We start from the raw sequence: 25,209 nt of genomic DNA on the forward strand, positions 1-25,209 counted from the left end.
ATGGAATTTCCCGCCAGCGTGGAGCTTGAATTCACAACCTTGAGATTCAGTGTTCAAGAGTCACAGAAGAGGTCGGCCTGGTCTTCAGTTTGCCACAATAAGCTCCGGCACTGCTCCTCTGTAAAGCAGATTGTTCGGATCCGTTATGTGGGACGGCACTTCGATACTAAGATCGTTTGCAGCACACGCATGGTTTCCCCCCTTCACGCAAAAAACATAGACGAAGGAAGCTCTCTTGTCTTGGACTGCTGACTCCCGGATTTAAAGCGCTCTGGGTGCCAGCTAAGTCTCTAACAAGCACACTATAAAGACAGGAATTACACTTTGCTCACGTCACGCATGGAATGGCGAGGCTACTTGTCCCAATATTATCTAGTCTCACCTCATATGGTGCCGATTCCTGGTTTTCATTTAAGAAAGAGCACTGCAAACACCGTAAACAGTGCAAAACGTGTGATGAAAGAAGTCTTTTCCCCCCTTTGTCTAAAGCAGAACACAGCGGAGTCATGCCGAGGGTTGTGAGATCAAGATTTCAGTGGAGCACTGTCGTCTACGTCTTTAGCTACATGAGTTGGACATCCTCTTGTACACGGAAAGCAGATTGAGATCCTCTGACATGAAAAGTGCCAGATAAAAGCCATTTCTCATCCTTTCTCTTAGTGGTGGAGCTATCGCATGTAAATGAGGCAACTTGCAAGGCGAGCAGGCTCGGTGCACACCGAACGCAGATGTCTCAGAGCAGTTGAGACGTGTCCAAGTGGCTGTCAAAGGACGGCCCTTTGCCGGCGCCGTGGCTTAGTTGGCTAAAGCGCCTGTTTAGTAAACAGGAGATCCTGGGTCCGATTCCCAGCGGTGCCTTTCTTCCTGTCTTACTGTACAGAATTTATCCTTATGGGCAAATCCCATGCCTTTTAATTCAGGTGAATGCAAGTGTTCGTTTCCTTTCTGGAACAACTTGTTTTGAAAGAAATCTATACAGCTTGCGAAAGATGAAACACAAATCTTGCTTATCAGTGAAGAAGAGGTACTCCCAGCAGGCCAGCTAATACCAGCAGTGTTTTTTTTTTCACCCTAACCCAGAGAATGGAGAAAAGCGAGGCGCCTGTGGCTCTGCAGTGTAATCAGTTCGCGAGTTTGGCGGTTAGCTGAAAGAGTGGCAAATGGAGCTCGCCCCAGCCCGTCCTTATTCTTTTAAAGAGGATAAAAAATTAACTTCGCCGCCATTACTACCAGCTTTAAAAGACTGCCATGGGCACGGAAAAAAACACACTACAGATGACTTTTCTGGAACTGAAGCAGAGATTCCTTTACGAACCAACTGATAAAGCTCAGCCAGTGAATACTGTTAACAGAATGTGAAAGCACGATCAACTTTGTAACTGCAACCACAGGAAAAACAGCAAGAAGCAGGCTCCATTCCCCATTTAAATCTGTCGTGCGAGGCATGCTTCTTGAACGCATGAAGTAAATCCCACGATCGCTTTTGAACTTGGACAAAGTACTTCCAAAGGAGCGCTATGCGCAAAGATTTAACAAGCTCAACCCCCGCCAACGATTCGGTGTGAAGAAGCAGAACATTCAAGTTTCACAGACAGAAGCGGCACGCCAGCACAGCCAACATTAAAACGGAGGGCACACTACGATTTGCATTGACACAAAAGTGATCTGGGCAGACGTCGTTCCCTGCATAACGCAAAAAGTGGCAAAGCGCTTTTGGGTTGAGAGGACGCAAGAAGGTTTTTGTTTTGTGCCTTGATGTCAAGCTGAGAAAGTATCTTTAAACACTGCTTAGTTTCTCGAGAGACTGCCAAAAAGCAGTTCCCTCCCTTTGGTCTGAAGTCAGCTGAAAGGAGGTGGCGACAGAAGCACCTGGCAGCGGTGGGATTCAAACCCACGCCCTTGGAGAGGGTGGAGCCTTAATCCAGTGCCTTAGACCGCTCGGCCACGCTACCCGCTGTGCGTTGTCTCTTTGTCTCGTTACTTGCTTGGAGGAGGTCGGGTGGGTTTTGCTCTTGTCGCCCGACTTAGTGGCGTTATGACCGTGGAACCGACTGCACCTGCTTTTTCTGAGATGCTTCCCCTCTCATGGCGAGATCTCGACTTCTTTAACACCTCTGGATAAAGATCTTCTGTGGAGCAGGTTTCAGACCTCTGCGTACAGCACCCTTGATGTCATTTTATCTTTACAGCAGCCGCATCCGGAAAGTTGTGTCTTTTACGTTTTATTTGAACAACAAAACTACATACAATACAAACAAGAGCACATATAACGTATCAAGAAAATCATCAGGGGCACATGCTATAATACAATTACACTTTATGAAAAACGATTACACAAGGCAAATAAAGATAAGGTCCGCACAGCTTGTTCTTACATTTCGAAAGAGTCCGTAAATACCCCTTTATGTCTATTTTGAACTGTTCAAACGTAGGACTCTTCCCAGACGATTTCACTTTATACCACATTCCTAAACGAGGATGCATCTCCTGTTTTAGAACTATTTTGGCCGTGTGGCTTATACAACGCACCCACAGTATTCTAATGGTGGACTGCAGATCTGTGCTATAGTTCAGTCGAATTCGAAGGATCCAGCAATCGTACTGGATTTGACAGGGATTCTGAAATGTCTCTTGCAAAAGTATTCGGGTTTGCTTGAACCTTTGATAAAAAAGTGATCTGATCTGAAACTACCCAGCTTACAATCTCTGAGGTAGTTGTCACTAAACTCGGACGTGATGTGGCACACATATGCCGTGTGCCTTTACTTTTGTAAAAAACTGGTATCGGGAAAAGTTTCTTAATATTTCTTTTGATTAGCACGCAAGAAAATGTGATCATTACCTATGGAATTTCCCGCCAGCGTGGAGCTTGAATTCACAACCTTGAGATTCAGTGTTCAAGAGTCACAGAAGAGGTCGGCCTGGTCTTCAGTTTGCCACAATAAGCTCCGGCAGTGCTCCTCTGTAAAGCAGATTGTTCGGATCCGTTATGTGGGACGGCACTTCGATACTAAGATCGTTTGCAGCACACGCATGGTTTCCCCCCTTCACGCAAAAAACATAGACAAAGGAAGCTCTCTTGTCTTGGACTGCTGACTCCCGGATTTAAAGCGCTCTGGGTGCCAGCTAAGTCTCTAACAAGCACACTATAAAGACAGGAATTACACTTTGCTCACGTCACGCATGGAATGGCGAGGCTACTTGTTCCAATATTATCTAGTCTCACCTCATATGGTGCCGATTCCTGGTTTTCATTTAAGAAAGAGCACTGCAAACACCGTAAACAGTGCAAAACGTGTGATGAAAGAAGTCTTTTCCCCCCTTTGTCTAAAGCAGAACACAGCGGAGTCATGCCGAGGGTTGTGAGATCAAGATTTCAGTGGAGCACTGTCGTCTACGTCTTTAGCTACATGAGTTGGACATCCTCTTGTACACGGAAAGCAGATTGAGATCCTCTGACATGAAAAGTGCCAGATAAAAGCCATTTCTCATCCTTTCTCTTAGTGGTGGAGCTATCGCATGTAAATGAGGCAACTTGCAAGGCGAGCAGGCTCGGTGCACACCGAACGCAGATGTCTCAGAGCAGTTGAGACGTGTCCAAGTGGCTGTCAAAGGACGGCCCTTTGCCGGCGCCGTGGCTTAGTTGGCTAAAGCGCCTGTCTAGTAAACAGGAGATCCTGGGTCCGATTCCCAGCGGTGCCTTTCTTCCTGTCTTACTGTACAGAATTTATCCTTATGGGCAAATCCCATGCCTTTTAATTCAGGTGAATGCAAGTGTTCGTTTCCTTTCTGGAACAACTTGTTTTGAAAGAAATCTATACAGCTTGCGAAAGATGAAACACAAATCTTGCTTATCAGTGAAGAAGAGGTACTCCCAGCAGGCCAGCTAATACCAGCAGTGTTTTTTTTTTCACCCTAACCCAGAGAATGGAGAAAAGCGAGGCACCTGTGGCTCTGCAGTGTAATCAGTTCGCGAGTTCGGCGGTTAGCTGAAAGAGTGGCAAATGGAGCTCGCCCCAGCCCGTCCTTATTCTTTTAAAGAGGATAAAAAATTAACTTCGCCGCCATTACTACCAGCTTTAAAAGACTGCCATGGGCACGGAAAAAAACACACTACAGATGACTTTTCTGGAACCGAAGCAGAGATTCCTTTACGAACCAACTGATAAAGCTCAGCCAGTGAATACTGTTAACAGAATGTGAAAGCACGATCAACTTTGTAACTGCAACCACAGGAAAAACAGCAAGAAGCAGGCTCCATTCCCCATTTAAATCTGTCGTGCAAGGCATGCTTCTTGAACGCATGAAGTAAATCCCAGGATCGCTTTTGAACTTGGACAAAGTACTTCCAAAGGAGCGCTATGCGCAAAGATTTAACAAGCTCAACCCCCGCCAACGATTCGGTGTGAAGAAGCAGAACATTCAAGTTTCACAGACAGAAGCGGCACGCCAGCACAGCCAACATTAAAACGGAGGGCACACTACGATTTGCATTGACACAAAAGTGATCTGGGCAGACGTCGTTCCCTGCATAACGCAAAAAGTGGCAAAGCGCTTTTGGGTTGAGAGGACGCAAGAAGGTTTTTGTTTTGTGCCTTGATGTCAAGCTGAGAAAGTATCTTTAAACACTTTGCTTAGTTTCTCGAGAGACTGCCAAAAAGCAGTTCCCTCCCTTTGGTCTGAAGTCAGCTGAAAGGAGGTGGCGAGAGAAGCACCTGGCAGCGGTGGGATTCGAACCCACGCCCCCCGAGAGACTGGAGTCTTAATCCAGTGCCTTAGACCGCTCGGCCACGCTACCCGCTGTGCGCTGTCTCTTTGTCTCGTTACTTGCTCGGAGGAGGTCGGGTGGGTTTTGCTCTTGTCGCCCGACTTAGTGGCGTTATGACCGTGGAACCGACTGCACCTGCTTTTTCTGAGATGCTTCCCCTCTCATGGCGAGATCTCGACTTCTTTAACACCTCTGGATAAAGATCTTCTGTGGAGCAGGTTTCAGACCTCTGCGTACAGCACCCTTGATGTCATTTTATCTTTACAGCAGCCGCATCCGGAAAGTTGTGTCTTTTACGTTTTATTTGAACAACAAAACTACATACAATACAAACAAGAGCACATATAACGTATCAAGAAAATCATCAGGGGCACATGCTATAATACAATTACACTTTATGAAAAACGATTACACAAGGTAAATAAAGATAAGGTCCGCACAGCTTGTTCTTACATTTCGAAAGAGTCCGTAAATACCCCTTTATGTCTATTTTGAACTGTTCAAACGTAGGACTCTTCCCAGACCATTTCACTTTATACCACATTCCTAAACGAGGATGCATCTCCTGTTTTAGAACTATTTTGGCCGTGTGGCTTATACAACGCACCCACAGTATTCTAATGGTGGACTGTAGATCTGTGCTATAGTTCAGTCGAATTCGAAGGATCCAGCAATCGTACTGGATTTGACAGGGATTCTGAAATGTCTCTTGCAAAAGTATTCGGGTTTGCTTGAACCTTTGATAAAAAAAAAGTGATCTGATCTGAAACTACCCAGCTTACAATCTCTGAGGTAGTTGTCACTAAACTCGGACGTGATGTGGCACACATATGCCGTGTGCCTTTACTTTTGTAAAAAACTGGTATCGGGAAAAGTTTCTTAATATTTCTTTTGATTAGCATGCAAGAAAATGTGATCATTACCTATGGAATTTCCCGCCAGCGTGGAGCTTGAATTCACAACCTTGAGATTCAGTGTTCAAGAGTCACAGAAGAGGTCGGCCTGGTCTTCAGTTTGCCACAATAAGCTCCGGCACGGCTCCTCTGTAAAGCAGATTGTTCGGATCCGTTATGTGGGACGGCACTTCGATACTAAGATCGTTTGCAGCACACGCATGGTTTCCCCCCTTCACGCAAAAAACATAGACGAAGGAAGCTCTCTTGTCTTGGACTGCTGACTCCCGGATTTAAAGCGCTCTGGGTGCCAGCTAAGTCTCTAACAAGCACACTATAAAGACAGGAATTACACTTTGCTCACGTCACGCATGGAATGGCGAGGCTACTTGTCCCAATATTATCTAGTCTCACCTCATATGGTGCCGATTCCTGGTTTTCATTTAAGAAAGAGCACTGCAAACACCGTAAACAGTGCAAAACGTGTGATGAAAGAAGTCTTTTCCCCCCTTTGTCTAAAGCAGAACACAGCGGAGTCATGCCGAGGGTTGTGAGATCAAGATTTCAGTGGAGCACTGTCGTCTACGTCTTTAGCTACATGAGTTGGACATCCTCTTGTACACGGAAAGCAGATTGAGATCCTCTGACATGAAAAGTGCCAGATAAAAGCCATTTCTCATCCTTTCTCTTAGTGGTGGAGCTATCGCATGTAAATGAGGCAACTTGCAAGGCGAGCAGGCTCGGTGCACACCGAACGCAGATGTCTCAGAGCAGTTGAGACGTGTCCAAGTGGCTGTCAAAGGACGGCCCTTTGCCGGCGCCGTGGCTTAGTTGGCTAAAGCGCCTGTTTAGTAAACAGGAGATCCTGGGTCCGATTCCCAGCGGTGCCTTTCTTCCTGTCTTACTGTACAGAATTTATCCTTATGGGCAAATCCCATGCCTTTTAATTCAGGTGAATGCAAGTGTTCGTTTCCTTTCTGGAACAACTTGTTTTGAAAGAAATCTATACAGCTTGCGAAAGATGAAACACAAATCTTGCTTATCAGTGAAGAAGAGGTACTCCCAGCAGGCCAGCTAATACCAGCAGTGTTTTTTTTTTCACCCTAACCCAGAGAATGGAGAAAAGCGAGGCGCCTGTGGCTCTGCAGTGTAATCAGTTCGCGAGTTTGGCGGTTAGCTGAAAGAGTGGCAAATGGAGCTCGCCCCAGCCCGTCCTTATTCTTTTAAAGAGGATAAAAAATTAACTTCGCCGCCATTACTACCAGCTTTAAAAGACTGCCATGGGCACGGAAAAAAACACACTACAGATGACTTTTCTGGAACTGAAGCAGAGATTCCTTTATGAACCAACTGATAAAGCTCAGCCAGTGAATACTGTTAACAGAATGTGAAAGCACGATCAACTTTGTAACTGCAACCACAGGAAAAACAGCAAGAAGCAGGCTCCATTCCCCATTTAAATCTGTCGTGCGAGGCATGCTTCTTGAACGCATGAAGTAAATCCCACGATCGCTTTTGAACTTGGACAAAGTACTTCCAAAGGAGCGCTATGCGCAAAGATTTAACAAGCTCAACCCCCGCCAACGATTCGGTGTGAAGAAGCAGAACATTCAAGTTTCACAGACAGAAGCGGCACGCCAGCACAGCCAACATTAAAACGGAGGGCACACTACGATTTGCATTGACACAAAAGTGATCTGGGCAGACGTCGTTCCCTGCATAACGCAAAAAGTGGCAAAGCGCTTTTGGGTTGAGAGGACGCAAGAAGGTTTTTGTTTTGTGCCTTGATGTCAAGCTGAGAAAGTATCTTTAAACACTGCTTAGTTTCTCGAGAGACTGCCAAAAAGCAGTTCCCTCCCTTTGGTCTGAAGTCAGCTGAAAGGAGGTGGCGACAGAAGCACCTGGCAGCGGTGGGATTCAAACCCACGCCCTTGGAGAGGGTGGAGCCTTAATCCAGTGCCTTAGACCGCTCGGCCACGCTACCCGCTGTGCGTTGTCTCTTTGTCTCGTTACTTGCTTGGAGGAGGTCGGGTGGGTTTTGCTCTTGTCGCCCGACTTAGTGGCGTTATGACCGTGGAACCGACTGCACCTGCTTTTTCTGAGATGCTTCCCCTCTCATGGCGAGATCTCGACTTCTTTAACACCTCTGGATAAAGATCTTCTGTGGAGCAGGTTTCAGACCTCTGCGTACAGCACCCTTGATGTCATTTTATCTTTACAGCAGCCGCATCCGGAAAGTTGTGTCTTTTACGTTTTATTTGAACAACAAAACTACATACAATACAAACAAGAGCACATATAACGTATCAAGAAAATCATCAGGGGCACATGCTATAATACAATTACACTTTATGAAAAACGATTACACAAGGCAAATAAAGATAAGGTCCGCACAGCTTGTTCTTACATTTCGAAAGAGTCCGTAAATACCCCTTTATGTCTATTTTGAACTGTTCAAACGTAGGACTCTTCCCAGACGATTTCACTTTATACCACATTCCTAAACGAGGATGCATCTCCTGTTTTAGAACTATTTTGGCCGTGTGGCTTATACAACGCACCCACAGTATTCTAATGGTGGACTGCAGATCTGTGCTATAGTTCAGTCGAATTCGAAGGATCCAGCAATCGTACTGGATTTGACAGGGATTCTGAAATGTCTCTTGCAAAAGTATTCGGGTTTGCTTGAACCTTTGATAAAAAAAAGTGATCTGATCTGAAACTACCCAGCTTACAATCTCTGAGGTAGTTGTCACTAAACTCGGACGTGATGTGGCACACATATGCCGTGTGCCTTTACTTTTGTAAAAAACTGGTATCGGGAAAAGTTTCTTAATATTTCTTTTGATTAGCACGCAAGAAAATGTGATCATTACCTATGGAATTTCCCGCCAGCGTGGAGCTTGAATTCACAACCTTGAGATTCAGTGTTCAAGAGTCACAGAAGAGGTCGGCCTGGTCTTCAGTTTGCCACAATAAGCTCCGGCAGTGCTCCTCTGTAAAGCAGATTGTTCGGATCCGTTATGTGGGACGGCACTTCGATACTAAGATCGTTTGCAGCACACGCATGGTTTCCCCCCTTCACGCAAAAAACATAGACAAAGGAAGCTCTCTTGTCTTGGACTGCTGACTCCCGGATTTAAAGCGCTCTGGGTGCCAGCTAAGTCTCTAACAAGCACACTATAAAGACAGGAATTACACTTTGCTCACGTCACGCATGGAATGGCGAGGCTACTTGTTCCAATATTATCTAGTCTCACCTCATATGGTGCCGATTCCTGGTTTTCATTTAAGAAAGAGCACTGCAAACACCGTAAACAGTGCAAAACGTGTGATGAAAGAAGTCTTTTCCCCCCTTTGTCTAAAGCAGAACACAGCGGAGTCATGCCGAGGGTTGTGAGATCAAGATTTCAGTGGAGCACTGTCGTCTACGTCTTTAGCTACATGAGTTGGACATCCTCTTGTACACGGAAAGCAGATTGAGATCCTCTGACATGAAAAGTGCCAGATAAAAGCCATTTCTCATCCTTTCTCTTAGTGGTGGAGCTATCGCATGTAAATGAGGCAACTTGCAAGGCGAGCAGGCTCGGTGCACACCGAACGCAGATGTCTCAGAGCAGTTGAGACGTGTCCAAGTGGCTGTCAAAGGACGGCCCTTTGCCGGCGCCGTGGCTTAGTTGGCTAAAGCGCCTGTCTAGTAAACAGGAGATCCTGGGTCCGATTCCCAGCGGTGCCTTTCTTCCTGTCTTACTGTACAGAATTTATCCTTATGGGCAAATCCCATGCCTTTTAATTCAGGTGAATGCAAGTGTTCGTTTCCTTTCTGGAACAACTTGTTTTGAAAGAAATCTATACAGCTTGCGAAAGATGAAACACAAATCTTGCTTATCAGTGAAGAAGAGGTACTCCCAGCAGGCCAGCTAATACCAGCAGTGTTTTTTTTTTCACCCTAACCCAGAGAATGGAGAAAAGCGAGGCGCCTGTGGCTCTGCAGTGTAATCAGTTCGCGAGTTCGGCGGTTAGCTGAAAGAGTGGCAAATGGAGCTCGCCCCAGCCCGTCCTTATTCTTTTAAAGAGGATAAAAAATTAACTTCGCCGCCATTACTACCAGCTTTAAAAGACTGCCATGGGCACGGAAAAAAACACACTACAGATGACTTTTCTGGAACCGAAGCAGAGATTCCTTTACGAACCAACTGATAAAGCTCAGCCAGTGAATACTGTTAACAGAATGTGAAAGCACGATCAACTTTGTAACTGCAACCACAGGAAAAACAGCAAGAAGCAGGCTCCATTCCCCATTTAAATCTGTCGTGCGAGGCATGCTTCTTGAACGCATGAAGTAAATCCCACGATCGCTTTTGAACTTGGACAAAGTACTTCCAAAGGAGCGCTATGCGCAAAGATTTAACAAGCTCAACCCCCGCCAACGATTCGGTGTGAAGAAGCAGAACATTCAAGTTTCACAGACAGAAGCGGCACGCCAGCACAGCCAACATTAAAACGGAGGGCACACTACGATTTGCATTGACACAAAAGTGATCTGGGCAGACGTCGTTCCCTGCATAACGCAAAAAGTGGCAAAGCGCTTTTGGGTTGAGAGGACGCAAGAAGGTTTTTGTTTTGTGCCTTGATGTCAAGCTGAGAAAGTATCTTTAAACACTGCTTAGTTTCTCGAGAGACTGCCAAAAAGCAGTTCCCTCCCTTTGGTCTGAAGTCAGCTGAAAGGAGGTGGCGACAGAAGCACCTGGCAGCGGTGGGATTCGAACCCACGCCCCTGGAGAGGGTGGAGCCTTAATCCAGCGCCTTAGACCGCTCGGCCACGCTACCCGCTGTGCGCTGTCTCATTGTCTCGTTACTTGCTCGGAGGAGGTCGGGTGGGTTTTGCTCTTGTCGCCCGACTTAGTGGCGTTATGACCGTGGAACCGACTGCACCTGCTTTTTCTGAGATGCTTCCCCTCTCATGGCGAGATCTCGACTTCTTTAACACCTCTGGATAAAGATCTTCTGTGGAGCAGGTTTCAGACCTCTGCGTACAGCACCCTTGATGTCATTTTATCTTTACAGCAGCCGCATCCGGAAAGTTGTGTCTTTTACGTTTTATTTGAACAACAAAACTACATACAATACAAACAAGAGCACATATAACGTATCAAGAAAATCGTCAGGGGCACATGCTATAATACAATTACACTTTATGAAAAACGATTACACAAGGTAAATAAAGATAAGGTCCGCACAGCTTGTTCTTACATTTCGAAAGAGTCCGTAAATACCCCTTTACGTCTATTTTGAACTGTTCAAACGTAGGACTCTTCCCAGACCATTTCACTTTATACCACATTCCTAAACGAGGATGCATCTCCTGTTTTAGAACTATTTTGGCCGTGTGGCTTATACAACGCACCCACAGTATTTTAATGGTGGACTGCAGATCTGTGCTATAGTTCAGTCGAATTCGAAGGATCCAGCAATCGTACTGGATTTGACAGGGATTCTGAAATGTCTCTTGCAAAAGTATTCGGGTTTGCTTGAACCTTTGATAAAAAAAAAGTGATCTGATCTGAAACTACCCAGCTTACAATCTCTGAGGTAGTTGTCACTAAACTCGGACGTGATGTGGCACACATATGCCGTGTGCCTTTACTTTTGTAAAAAACTGGTATCGGGAAAAGTTTCTTAATATTTCTTTTGATTAGCATGCAAGAAAATGTGATCATTACCTATGGAATTTCCCGCCAGCGTGGAGCTTGAATTCACAACCTTGAGATTCAGTGTTCAAGAGTCACAGAAGAGGTCGGCCTGGTCTTCAGTTTGCCACAATAAGCTCCGGCAGTGCTCCTCTGTAAAGCAGATTGTTCGGATCCGTTATGTGGGACGGCACTTCGATACTAAGATCGTTTGCAGCACACGCATGGTTTCCCCCCTTCACGCAAAAAACATAGACGAAGGAAGCTCTCTTGTCTTGGACTGCTGACTCCCGGATTTAAAGCGCTCTGGGTGCCAGCTAAGTCTCTAACAAGCACACTATAAAGACAGGAATTACACTTTGCTCACGTCACGCATGGAATGGCGAGGCTACTTGTTCCAATATTATCTAGTCTCACCTCATATGGTGCCGATTCCTGGTTTTCATTTAAGAAAGAGCACTGCAAACACCGTAAACTGTGCAAAACGTGTGATGAAAGAAGTCTTTTCCCCCCTTTGTCTAAAGCAGAACACAGCGGAGTCATGCCGAGGGTTGTGAGATCAAGATTTCAGCGGAGCACTGTCGTCTACGTCTTTAGCTACATGATTTGCACATCCTCTTGTACACGGAAAGCAGATTGAGATCCTCTGACATGAAAAGTGCCAGATAAAAGCTATTTATCATCCTTTCTCTTAGTGCTGGAGCTATCGCACGTAAATGAGGCAACTTGCAAGGCGAGCAGGCTCGGTGCACCCCGAACGCAGATGTCTCAGAGCAGTTGAGACGTGTCCAAGTTGCTTTCAAAGGATGGCACTTTGCTGGCGCCGTGGCTTAGTTGGCTAAAGCGCCTGTCTAGTAAACAGGAGATCCTGGGTCCGATTCCCAGCGGTGCCTTTCTTCCTGTCTTACTGTACAGAATTTATCCTTATGGGCAAATCCCATGCCTTTTAATTCAGGTGAATGCAAGTGTTCGTTTCCTTTCTGGAACAACTTGTTTTGAAAGAAATCTATACAGCTTGCGAAAGATGAAACACAAATCTTGCTTATCAGTGAAGAAGAGGTACTCCCAGCAGGCCAGCTAATACCAGCAGTGTTTTTTTTTCACCCTAACCCAGAGAATAGAGAAAAGCGAGGAGCCTGTGGCTCTGCAGTGTAATCAGTTCGCGAGTTCGGCGTTTAGCTGAAAGAGTGGTAAATGCAGCTCACCCCAGCCCATCCTTATTCTTTTAAAGAGGATAAAAAATTAACTTCGCCGCCATTACTACCAGCTCTAAAAGACTGCCATGGGCACGGAAAAAAACACACTACAGATGACTGTTCTGGAACCGAAGCAGAGATTCCTTTAGGAACCAACTGATAAAGCTCAGCCAGTGAATACTGTTAACAGAATGTGAAAGCACGATCAACTTTGTAACTGCAACCACAGGAAAAACAGCAAGAAGCAGGCTCCATTCCCCATTTAAATCTGTCGTGCGAGGCATGCTTCTTGAACGCATGAAGTAAATCCCACGATCGCTTTTGAACTTGGACAAAGTACTTCCAAAGGAGCGCTATGCGCAAAGATTTAACAAGCTCAACCCCCGCCAACGATTTGGTGTGAAGAAGCAGAACATTCAAGTTTCACAGACAGAAGCGGCACGCCAGCACAGCCAACATTAAAACGGAGGGCACACTACGATTTGCATTGACACAAAAGTGATCTGGGCAGATGTCGTTCCCTGCATAACGCAAAAAGTGGCAAAGCGCTTTTGGGTTGAGAGGACGCAAGAAGGTTTTTGTTTTGTGCCTTGATGTCAAGCTGAGAAAGTATCTTTAAACACTTTGCTTAGTTTCTCGAGAGACTGCCAAAAAGCGGTTCCCTCCCTTTCGTCTGAAGTCAGCTGAAAGGGGGTCCCGACAGAAGCACCTGGCAGCGGTGGGATTCAAACCCACGCCCCCGAAGAGACTAGAGCTTTAATCCATCGACTTAGACCGCTCGGCCACGCTACCCGCTGTGCATTGTCTCTTTGTCTCATTACTTGCTCGGAGGAGGTCGGGTGGGTTTTGCTCTTGTCGCCCGACTTAGTGGCGTTATGACCGTGGAACCGACTGCACCTGCTTTTTCTGAGATGCTTCCCCTCTCATGGCGAGATCTCGACTTCTTTAACACCTCTGGATAAAGATCTGCTGTGGAGCAGGTTTCAGACCTTTGCGTACAGCACCCTTGATGTCATTTTATTTTTACAGCAGCCGCATCCGGAAAGTTGTGTCTTTTACGTTTTATTTGAACAACAAAACTACATACAATACAAACAAGAGCACATATAACGTATCAAGAAAATCGTCAGGGGCACATGCTATAATACAATTACACTTTATGAAAAACGATTACACAAGGTAAATAAAGATAAGGTCCGCACAGCTTGTTCTTACATTTCGAAAGAGTCCGTAAATACCCCTTTACGTCTATTTTGAACTGTTCAAACGTAGGACTCTTCCCAGACCATTTCACTTTATACCACATTCTTAAACAAGGATGCATCTCCTGTTTTAGAACTATTTTGGGTGGTATAGCTTATACAACACAGCTACAGTATTCTAATCGTGGACTGCAGATCTGTGCTATAGTTCAGTCGAATTCGAAGGATCCAGCAATCGTACTGGATTTGACTGCGATTCTGAAATGTCTCTTGCAAAGGTATTCGGGTTTGCTTGAACCTTTAAAAAAAGTGATCTGAAACTACCCAGCTTACAATCTCTGAGGTAGTTGTCACTAAACACGGACGTGATGTGCCACACATGTGCCGTGTGCCTTTACTTTTGTAAAAAACTGGTATAGGGAAAATTAAAGTCGAAACCCAAAACAGTAACATACTTAAGAGTAAATGCCTCCTAATAGCTAGCAAGCGCTCCTAGTTAGTAAAGTTGTTTGTGTCCCTGCCTGTCACGCGGGAAACTGGGGTTTGATTACCGACGGGGAGACAGCTAGTTTTTTATGATCAGATTCCAATCTTTAATGCTGTGTGTGAGAGTTTACGTAACCTTCCTTTTCTCACATTTTCTGACGACTATTCCGAAGGAGCGCCCTTTCAACTCCTAATACTTTTAAAAAATTCTACCTGCATGTTTGATTATTTTTGTTTCATTTAGAAAAAGTTCAATATTGATCATAACTAAAGAAAATAATGATCAGAAACAAAAACAAAATGTTGAAGATGCGACTCAATCTTGAATCAGAGCTGGGTGACACGGGCTTCTGTTCTGATATGGTTGTACGAGAAACAGGAGGAATCTTTTCTCTCCTATGGAGCATGAGCTGAATCAGGAATGAGACATTTCGTGTGTTTGTGCATATGTCAACGCATGACCTACATCGTAAAACTAAAACTAAATTAAAAACTAACATTAAGTTTTCAGAGACATTCATTTATATACAAAAAAGAGATAGACAAAGCAATAATTCTACATTAACTTGTCCTGCACTGATCAGACTAATTGAAATGGTCTGATTCAGAGCCTGTGCAGCTCGTGCTAATACAACATTTTCCTTTGATTTCCTTTGAGGGCGGAGTTGTCTTTAAAATCTGGATTAAATAAAAAGGAGTGACGTCAGTGTAAAACAGCTTTCCTTCTTGGGGAACAACGGTTGTGTTCCATATTTCTAATTATTTTGGTTTCAAGATAGCAATTTAGTATGAAACATAAAAGCCAGCTGGATAAAGCTGTTACACGTCATTTACAATGGTCTTTCAACTAATAGCCCGTGCAGGGATCAAACCCCAGCTGTTGGTACGAGTTGCGTAAGGCTCTGCAACATGCATATGAGAAACTAACCTCTGCTTCTTCATTATATACACAGTGAGCTATATATGCGGGCTTACTGCCCCCTGCGGGCTCTGTATTTGGTTGCAGTACAAGACCTGCCGTGGAGAAATGAAGTGAGGAGGGTGTGTTCATTAAAAGGCTCATAGCATCCCTGGATGGTCTCAAACCACCACCCTTTTGGTTAACAACCGAGCCACAAAGACTCATGTACAGCTTAACACTTCGCGGTCTCGGTGTAAGTGATACACTCCGTAAAATTTCTGGAGAATCATTTGTTTTTAAAGGAAAATCGCCAACAGCGGCCGAGATCTATTGGAGTTTTTTCATTCTATACTGCAATTTCTGAAGGGTACCCTGTGAAAATACGAATTTTGACGAGAAGGGATGGACATATAAGGTCAGTAGGCTTGGGGAATTGGACCTTATGGTGAAGGCTGCGGGCTCGGCATCAGCAGAACCTGATCAATATCGGTTGACTCCGATATACTTTGACAACTTAACTTCTGGATTTAGAGACATTTACCTTAGTGTCGGTATACTAAGATGTTTTGGTAACGAGGAAGGAGGGACAAAGCAAATTGGCAGAATGTGTGCTATTTTGTTGACTACAAGTCCTCACATGCCAGAGGGTCAATATTAAAAAAAAACGTAACAGTATAATCTCTTGTACTTCACAATTTAATAGTGTCTGTTACATTGTGTCTCACACCTCAGTGTCAGAATTGTGAGACGAGTTTGTAATCAGGAGGGAGGGCCATAGCAATTCAGCAGAAATTGCATTCACCTTTTCCCAATGCATTCTCACATGCCATTTTCTCACATGCCATGCTCAGAGGGTCATATTTTTAAAATGGTATCATAAAATGTCCTGAAGTTCAGGATTTTGACAGTCTGTTATATTGTGTCTCACACCTTGATGTCAGAAATATGAGACGATTTTAAAATCAGGAGGGAGGGCCCTAGCAATATAGCAAACATTGCATTTACCATTTGACAATGTATTCTCTCATGCCATGTTCAGAGGGTCGTATTTAAAAAACGGTACAGTACAATGTCCTGAAGTTCAGGATTTTGATAGTCTTTTCCATTGTCTCTCACACATCTGTGTCAGAATTTTTAGACATTTTTATAACCAGGAGGTAGGTTCGATCACCCTCTGCTCATCCTCAATAACCATATAGTCTCATATGCCATGTTCTAAATGTCCCATTTAAAACTGCTATATTAAAATTTCTTGTAAAATGCAAGAGTTTGAGACTTTTTATGATCAGAAGGCAAGGTCGTGGAAAATATGCAGAAAGTGCCAGTGAATTTACGTTTTGCCTTTGTCTTATTTACTCGTGGTATAACATGCCAGTTTGTTTTATTGTGAGTTGTGTTTCTGAAATGTGTTTCATACAAAAATGCAATTTGGACAGTCTCTACTTACATATTCCCCTTTACTAAGGAAATGTACAGTAATACATCCGGATAAGTATTTTTAAAAATGACTGTAGAGAGCCATCTTCAGGCGAAAGACGACATAACATCACAACAGCAGCATTTAAGATTGAACGAAAAACGCAAAGCAGCAGCTGGCGAATAAGAAGCCAACTTCAGCCTCGTTAATGCAATAGCATTAGGTGAGGCGGAAAAATATTTCTTGCTCTGAATCTTATTATTTTTATAGGAGGTGTTCTAGGACTTCTTGCCTCAGAAAAAAAAAAACTGCCAGTACATCACTTATTTCTACTCCATCAATAGCAGCAGTGTTATCAGTACTGAGCCCTAAATGTAGGTCCTATCATCATATAAAAAGTCGAAAGTATCGACTGCATTCAAGTGATAAAATGTATCTTCTATGAGAGTTATATCTTTATCCAAAATACACCGGAAACAAATTTGCACGTTTTTTGGGGGGGATCCTGAAGACTGAGACTCAAAACTTTTTTTTCCTTCTTTCCAGGAGGAAGGATTATTCAGATGCAAACATTGTCCCAAAATCAATGTACTCTCCATTGATATTCAAATTCTCAAATTCTTCATCTGAACGTCGATATTGAAATATGATATCGTACAAATTGTGGTTTTCTTTTTAAAGCAAATTTTATGCTTTAAATTAAATAAATTGTATTTATTATGAATGTGCCGGAATTTTTTCAGTACTTTAGAGGGTTCTGCCATTTTAGATGTTATGCTGTTCCTGTCTGATTTATCAAATGTGTCATTTAAATCTCCAGTCATTTCTATATCAGTCTGAAGGCCTTGCAGTAAAGATTGCAATTCATCCAAAAATGCCAATTTTCCCACTGGTGATACATACAAGGAAATGAATGTATATTTTCCCCCCAAATCAACAAATTTAAGATCAAATACCTCCCTCATCTGCAGGTGGAGATAATAATGTCAGAATAAATACAGGTTTAAAAGTCAGGAGCATTGATAGTCCTATTTTAAAATGACACTAAAATGCTCACAATATATTAAAAAGCTCTGTAAAATGCAAAAATAATAAAAAAAATATTAAAACAAGGTAAAAAGAAATAATACACAGTTATAAAGCTCAGGAATTATCAATGTGAAGTTACAATGGGTTGATTGTGTTTCATGTGATTTAAAAAATAAAATGTTTGCAAAAAATCCACTTACAATATGCTAAAAATGGCAAGAATACTTAACCTTTTACTACCAGTGACATATTTAGCCAATGTCCACCTGGAATTTCCTCCCCCTTAAACATTTGTTATATCTCTGCAGCAGAACATAGCAGGAGCCTGGTTCAGGTCTTAAATTGAAGCTAGCCCCCTTGGCTTTGAGTGTGAATAGTCAAATTTCTTATATTTCTTAATGTGTCCACTCAGCAGACAAACATATGAAAATAAAACAAAAAAAACAGCTGGCGAACATTTTTTTTTGGTCTTCAGAGGTCAGAGTTTTCAACTATATGCATGTCAAGGGCCTGGGAATGATTTGAAAACCTTGTTCTAGGTGGCTACTAGCTTGGATAAAAATTTGGGACAAATGGATCAATTAGAAAAAATTCTACATCATGTTTTGTGAAGACTGGACCTGGAATGAAATTTCACGCCTATAATAAAAAATCATAAAAATATTGAAAATAATAAGAATAAAAACCATTGCAATTGCTATAAAAACCTTAAGACACTGCAAGAGAGCCTTTACCTGCTGTTATGCAATGAAAAAAAAACCTCAGAGTTGCCTTCTGGTGTGAAAAAAAGGAGCACTGATAAGAAACTGATAAAAAACTGATTGATTATCCCTTCTGAGTCAATGATTGACAGCTAAAAATGCAGCCTGAAGCGTCTAGAGGAAGTCTCACCCCCTAAGGGCTCTGAATGGCTGAAAATACAAAGAATGACAGCGGTTTTTACCAATCAAATCGCCTTATTTCTGGCGCTCGCTCTTCAAACATTTATTACGTAATCAGTAACGTTTACTAGTCTCTAGCTCTTGAGATAAACTAGTCTGGGTTATTTTGGATATATATCATGCTCCAGAATAAGGTAAAAACATGGGATATATATATATGCTGGTTTTTGCTTTTGCGGTTTTGTTGGAAAAAATGTATGATATTGACATGCTGGGCTGGCCAGGTGATCGGGTGTTTTTATTGGGATTCTGCTAGTTCATTAATTTATTGGTTTATTGCATAATAGTGTCATGTCTGTGGAAACAAACTTTATGATTTTGTTGTGGTGATATTTGAGAATACGTGCATGTGAGAAAATTTGTGGAGCGGTTTCAAACAAACGTTGTTTATCTCGCGTTTATCTTAAAAATAATAAGTGTCATCTGGGGAGACAGGAGTGGTCCTCGGTGACCGCGATCCGGACTAAGTTAACAGGTGTGTAATTTAAAAAAAAACAAGTTAAAAATAAATGCTAAATGGGTTTAACATTTAGGAATGTAATTGGTCAGATGCTTATGATAAGTGATGCTGGTGTTTCGTGTGATTTAGCGAATTCAAAAAAATATTCATTTTAAAAACGGCAAGAGCTCGTATGAAAAAAAAGTTCGTAAGTATCTTTGTTACAACAGCCGCGCCAGAACTATTCAGATACTGTACATCAGAAAAGTACCTGAACTTGACTGGTTTATATTCAGTTATGTGCATTGGGAACGAAAGGGAGACTTAGATGGATTTTATTAGGGGTTTAGTAATCGGAAAAGTTATTTTTACACGTTTATGCCTACGAGCAGAAATAACTTCCTGCTTTCAGCGCTTTTTTGTTTCTGCTTGTAACCTCGAACAGAGAAACCCAGTACTGACTCACAGAAACACCCCGGAGTTTCTGTGTTTCTGGGATTTAAGAGGGATGTACAGTATGCAGCGGTGTTATGAGTCTGGAAGGAGGAGACGCGCATTCCGCACGGGGAGCGTAGAGCAATGAGCCGCACCTGCTGCGCGCTGAGTCCTGTCCTATATAACCGCTGAGCACGGACACACAGAGTCTCCAGCCAGTGCTGGAGATTTATGATTTCAATGTTTTTTTTTTCCTTTTGAGCAGAAGCTGGGTTCCTTCCTCTAGTTAAAGTTATTGGAGTTGTGGTTACTGTGCTAGACCGTCGGGAATAAAGATAAGAGTGCTTTCTTGATACTTCACAAGAGTATACATAATTCACGAGCTGTATTAAAAAAAATGAACTGGAAGAAAAGCAATAGGGCTGGAGTTTATAGACTGTGATGCAAATACGAGAGTAGGAGAGGAGGGGACTAGTTCAGGAGCACAACCGGCCCTCTCCTGCCCATTCTCCCACCAGGGTCTGTTGTAACCCAGTGTGAAATTCAGCTCCTTGCAGTTCAGCTTTTGATCACTCAGCTGCTTTGCCCTGGGAATATGGGGCAAATAAAGGAGATAGCAACCAGACTAGAGGGAGAGTTTTTATTCCCAAGGGATGACTTGTTTTACAACAGCAGACAACTTAAAGAAAAAGAAAACCTGTGTTCTGCTGCTCCAGGTTGGTTCCACTGGGAACAAGTGTGGCCAGGAGCTCATGAACAGTAATTAGGGGTTGTTTCCACAAGGGGGGCTGGAGTAAGTTAGATGTCAAGGGCAATAAAACTCATTAGCCCTAATTGACCAGTTAAAGTGAGTTGTTCTGCTTTCTGCACAGAAACCAGTGCTCTCTTCTCAATGTGTGGGTGAGTCTGTCAGTGATATAACAGCTAGGCAGGACTGCCACTGTGGTCTATTTCATCAGCTGTGACCCCATCTTCCAAAGACAACAGTCCAATCTAGCATAGAGTGTCCCGGACTGATAGTGACTGACAAATAGTGACCCCTTAATGGAGGAAACTTTAGCTTTTGTAGGTAATTATACCACTTGACAATGTTACAGGTGTTGGGGGGGGGACCCCTAGTGATCCCACAGTCTCACATAGACAATGGCCAGTCTACACAAACCTCCAGTCAATACAGCCCTGACCCCTGTTATGTCACCCAGGTCTACACTGTGAGACCATGATTATTTAGGAAAATTGTAAGGAATGCATTCCAAAGCAGTCAATGGAAGTATGGAATTAAAATAGTCAAGTCTTGATAAATAGAGTATATTATCTATTTATTATACCTTTACATTGTGACAAAAACAAATTTCAAGTCCATTATGAGCACACACAGCATATTAAAGATGGGTCTCTGCACTGTAAAGGAATCTTAGTAACTTTAGCTAATAAACCTGAAATGTCATTTCTTTTACTGCTTGTTCTTTAAGGTACTAACTCATTGACATTATGTAGATTAAAATAAGACTATTCACAAAGAAAAAGCATTTATCACAAATGTATCATGCCAAATAAACTCTAGTAATCAAGAGCAATTAAGAAAAGGAAACAAAACCATCTTTTGAGTATGCCAGATAGAAATGTAAACACACACTCAAACGTGGGGCCAATCTTACCAGAAATCAATTAACACACCAATGATCTTGGACTGATGTCTGAAAACCAGAGCAAACAGTACAATATTAAGGTACTAAAGCTATTAGTAGAACAGATCTAGCTTCTCAACATAATACTTATGTCTGAACTTCATTGAATAGTGACACTTCAATCTTTCATATTCAATATTTTTCACAAAATCAACAGCTGAGAACAGACCGCCATATAACTTTATCCAGTGGTTTTCAGAGCAGAGACATCCGTGTGGGCAAGAGTTCTTTCCCTGAGGTCCACTGCACGTCAGCTAGCCACGTTCTGGCTGGATCGTGTGTACTCCTGGGAACGTCGCCTGTAATGAATATTGGGGACTTTGTACAAATTAATAACGTGAGCATATTAATATGATTTGTGTTGAAGCCAAACAGAGACAATCACTGTTAAAACTTGAATTCAACCTCCAGTGTCTGCTTTTGAAATGCTGATCATCACCCGTCTTCTGGCTTCTAGATGCACGTGTTAATGGATATTTCTTGTCTTCTTTTTTTTCCCCCCATATGCTCTTCTCTGTATCATTAAGTACTTCTGGGTCATTTCATGTACCTCGTGGCATCTTGGCTGGTGGTGAATGGCAGGCAGCTGCTCTAAAAATAACATGCCTATTAATATGATGTTGAAGACAAAACCAAAACAATACATCTTTGTTTTGCACTTTACAATTTATCACAAGCTTGTCATATTTACAGTCATCAACTGATTTAGGCTGCTGTTCCTGTGAAAAATGTCCTTTGTTTAAGAAAGATTCAATTTAAAATCTTTAGGTTTTAAATATAAACCACTGGCAATATGGTAATCACTTTTACAACTTTTAAGAAGTTGCAAGATAGCTCTACAACTATGTTGTCCTTAACTCATTCAGAAACTACCACTAATATTGTAAGAAATTGTTCTCTAGACTCTAGATCTTGTGGGCTCTGTTCTCGATGAATTGGAAAGGTGTCGTTCATGAAGTCCAGTACTCTGTCGATCTCTCTCTTACCAAGAGACTACCCATCTAACGCTGCAGGAAACTCCAGTGCCTGGTTTGGGAATGCCGTGCTATTCAGATTCTATCAATAAGTTTCAAGAATGGTTCACCTTTTTGTTTACACTGTTGCATTTCTTTGCAGTAACAATTGAGTGGGATAGTTATCTGCCTTCTATACTCTTCTGAAAATCATGTATCTTTTTAGCAGTCCCATATCCCTTCCTTATATCCTTGCTGATGAGAATGAGAAATGCTATTTTCAAGACATTAACACGAATATAATTTTTACATTAGTTCCAAGGTACAAGAAAATGAATATCTTCAAAATATGCACTTTAATATACTTACTTAGTTTCTTTTTTGGAAATGGTCAGTGAACCAACCACTCCAGAGCTTGTCCTTCAACCTTGAAATTATTTCCTGGAAATGCTGTAATCACAGAGGAGCTCTTCTCCCCTCAACAATGTCCCTTTTTGTCACAGACAGAATTATGACAGGCTGTTCGTTGATTATAAATGACTTTCTTACAGCCCTTACATTGTCTTTTCTCTTTGATGGATTTATCCATCTTCTGATTTGCCTCCTTATCGGGGAGGCAGGCTCAGTGTTTTTCACGAGCATCAATGCACAGTTTTTGTGCAGGTTCATCTGAAAAGAAAAGACATCTCATGTCTCCCTCTGTCATCTGTGAGCTTCAGCAGTTGTCTTTGTGATGACCTTGCCGTTGTAATCACACACCACCTCTCCCTTCTGGAAACACCTGGAAGTCACAAACTTCTTCCCCTTCACAGGATCGTCAGTGATGCTCAGGCCTTCCCAGATTTGATACTTTATCAACTTTTTAATTTGCATGCCATTTGGTGGCAGTCCTGTGTTGGGCTTCCACTTCTCAAGCACTTCAGACACTGTTGATACATTGGCTGACCAGTCCATCTTCTCCGTCTCCTTTCACAGCTGCTGACCTGGGCAGTACAGCGCAGTTTAGTGAAGTAAAGATGAAACGGCTGATAAAACACAAATAAAATGCAATTAAGGTACATTCCAGATTTTCTTAAATACTGTACTTGATTGGAGCTATGCAGGTGGAGGTCTTTTGTTCGGTATTAACATGGATTTTAATTGGCTTCTATGAAAATTGGCCATGGTGTGAGTGAGTCCTGTGATGGACTGGTGTCACATTATGGGTGATACAGTACTTTGCATCCACTGCTTGCCAGGATGGTTCCAGTTCTACCACAACCCTGAATTGAGTGGATGGGTATATCAATGTAGCCATCAACTTGCATGTTCCTCTTCTTCACTCAAGCCAGCTGTTGTTTGAGGTTTTGTGCTCTTTAATAGGAATTATGACCATTTTTGTGCCCACTTGTTGAAACAACACTTTCTTTGCACCCATTCCTCAACCTGTAATAGCGAGAAAATAAAAATGAATACACCAAACTGTAAAAATCCCATATATGTAATTTCTTACTTTTGTTGTATGAAAGTATTCTTACTGTCATGTTCTTTACCACCCCTGGGTGCTACAGGTGCTTCAGCTGGAGAAAGACCTGCAGGTAATACAGTACAAGAAGCTGCTCAGGCAAGGTGATGTCTTGCCCAGTCTGTGCAACACATCTCTCTTTGCAACACTTTGCAACACCTTCCAGCAATCCTTCGTACTTGGTTCTGGACTCTGCAACTGTCTATATCTGTGGGAGAAATTAATACTCATCAACTTTTTTTGTATTCAGATTAAAAGTACAACTGAAAGAAGTTTTAAAATGAAAATGACCTATTTTTAGTAATCTCTTGGCAATATTCTTACTGTTCTTCTTCTGAATATCCTTTAGGATACTTTGGAAGTTGATGATGAGGTTAGCCAGGCTGGGATCCTCTACTTTCACACTGATATCATTTAGGATGTAGCCTGGAAAATGGTTTATGTTCTTAATATAATTACCAATGATTTGGTGAGACAGTCCAGTGGTCTTCATTTGGTTACAATAATTGTTGTTTTGGATAGGCCCTTTACAAAGTTTAAGGAAGATGCAGATGGATCCATAAAAACAGGAATCTGGAAACATTTTCTACCTGACAAATGTAGAGTCACTATGTTTATGGCTGAGATTTCACATGGGTGAATTTTAAGCTAAGGAGTAAAAACATGTGCTATGGAAATATCACTGCTCAATTTTAAATGCCTTTAAAAATAAATACCTCCTGAGAGCAATCTGCCACTCCAAGATCCTTGGTAAGGTCCTGTTTAAACCCAGCCAGGTGAGGAGCATCCAGGGAGTGCGTTCTGTCCAGTCCGGCCTGGGTCACCGTCTTCCTGAGAGCCTGCTGATGGCTTTTAAGAACTGGGGGGACAGTAGGAATACAAAATACACATTTAAACATTTTTACTTCTAAGACAAACTAGAATACAAGTATAAAACAAAAGATACATTTGGAAAAAATAGAAAGTTCTCCAGAACTCACATCTTCCCCTTCCTCTTCCACTTCAGTCTCTGGCATCTCTTCCTCCTGGACAGCAGCCTCTTGCTCAGGGCATCTGGACCACTGGTATATCATTTTAACATACCCTTACATAAAGGTAAAGGTTAGAAATGAAACAGAAGAAGCCTTATAAATTATAAATATCTTACCTTGCTGATGTGTCTTCAGGATTCCACATAAAACAGTCCATGGATTCCGCCAGTCTCACATTCTCACCACACATGAGCCCTATTCTCTTGCAATCCCCGACCTGCCCATTTCTCAGGTGATTCAACAAGTCCTTCCTGGCCTGGAGAAGGAACTTGCTGATCTCCTCTGCTGAGGCTCATTTCATACACACCCTCTTTAGGTGAAGAGGAAACTGGTCAAATGTCTTCAGGCAGGTCTTGCACACCAGAGGAATCCTCATCGGTCTCTTTTGAAAATAAATAACTTTTGTGTAAAGGAACAAGTCAAGACTGTTTCAGTTTCTTAACCGAGCCTTAATTTTCTCTCCAATAGCTTCACCATATTGTTTATTGTATTTTTATCAGAATTATACCTTGCTCTAAGTTAATGACTTTATAAAACAACTTAACTCTTACTTGGTCTTGTTCGCAGTCTTTCCAGTAGAAGTCGTTGTAGAATTTAAAAACTGCTGTGATAATTTGATCTGCCCGAGTGTCCTTC

The 25,209-nt window shown here is 42.5% G+C and overlaps 5 non-coding genes across 5 annotated transcripts; 3 read left to right on the forward strand and 2 right to left on the reverse strand.

Annotated features, from left to right (window-relative positions):
* Window positions 1-3,628: 3,628 nt before the first annotated feature.
* Window positions 3,629-3,702, forward strand: trnat-agu (transfer RNA threonine (anticodon AGU)). Its single transcript has one exon. It is a non-coding gene; the product is annotated as a tRNA-Thr (tRNA).
* A 1,014-nt stretch (window positions 3,703-4,716) lies between these two features.
* trnal-aag (transfer RNA leucine (anticodon AAG)) lies at window positions 4,717-4,798 on the reverse strand. The gene has a single exon. It is a non-coding gene; the product is annotated as a tRNA-Leu (tRNA).
* Window positions 4,799-9,323: 4,525 nt separating this feature from the next.
* Window positions 9,324-9,397, forward strand: trnat-agu (transfer RNA threonine (anticodon AGU)). Its single transcript has one exon. It is a non-coding gene; the product is annotated as a tRNA-Thr (tRNA).
* A 1,012-nt stretch (window positions 9,398-10,409) lies between these two features.
* On the reverse strand, window positions 10,410-10,491 carry trnal-aag (transfer RNA leucine (anticodon AAG)). Its single transcript is given in 2 exon segments — window positions 10,410-10,444; window positions 10,454-10,491. It is a non-coding gene; the product is annotated as a tRNA-Leu (tRNA).
* A 1,679-nt stretch (window positions 10,492-12,170) lies between these two features.
* Window positions 12,171-12,244, forward strand: trnat-agu (transfer RNA threonine (anticodon AGU)). The gene has a single exon. It is a non-coding gene; the product is annotated as a tRNA-Thr (tRNA).
* Window positions 12,245-25,209: the final 12,965 nt, after the last annotated feature.

The sequence above is a fragment of the Atractosteus spatula genome (assembly GCF_055471065.1).
Source record: "Atractosteus spatula isolate fAtrSpa1 chromosome 10 unlocalized genomic scaffold, fAtrSpa1.hap1 SUPER_10_unloc_1, whole genome shotgun sequence".
Lineage (NCBI taxonomy): Eukaryota > Metazoa > Chordata > Actinopteri > Semionotiformes > Lepisosteidae > Atractosteus > Atractosteus spatula.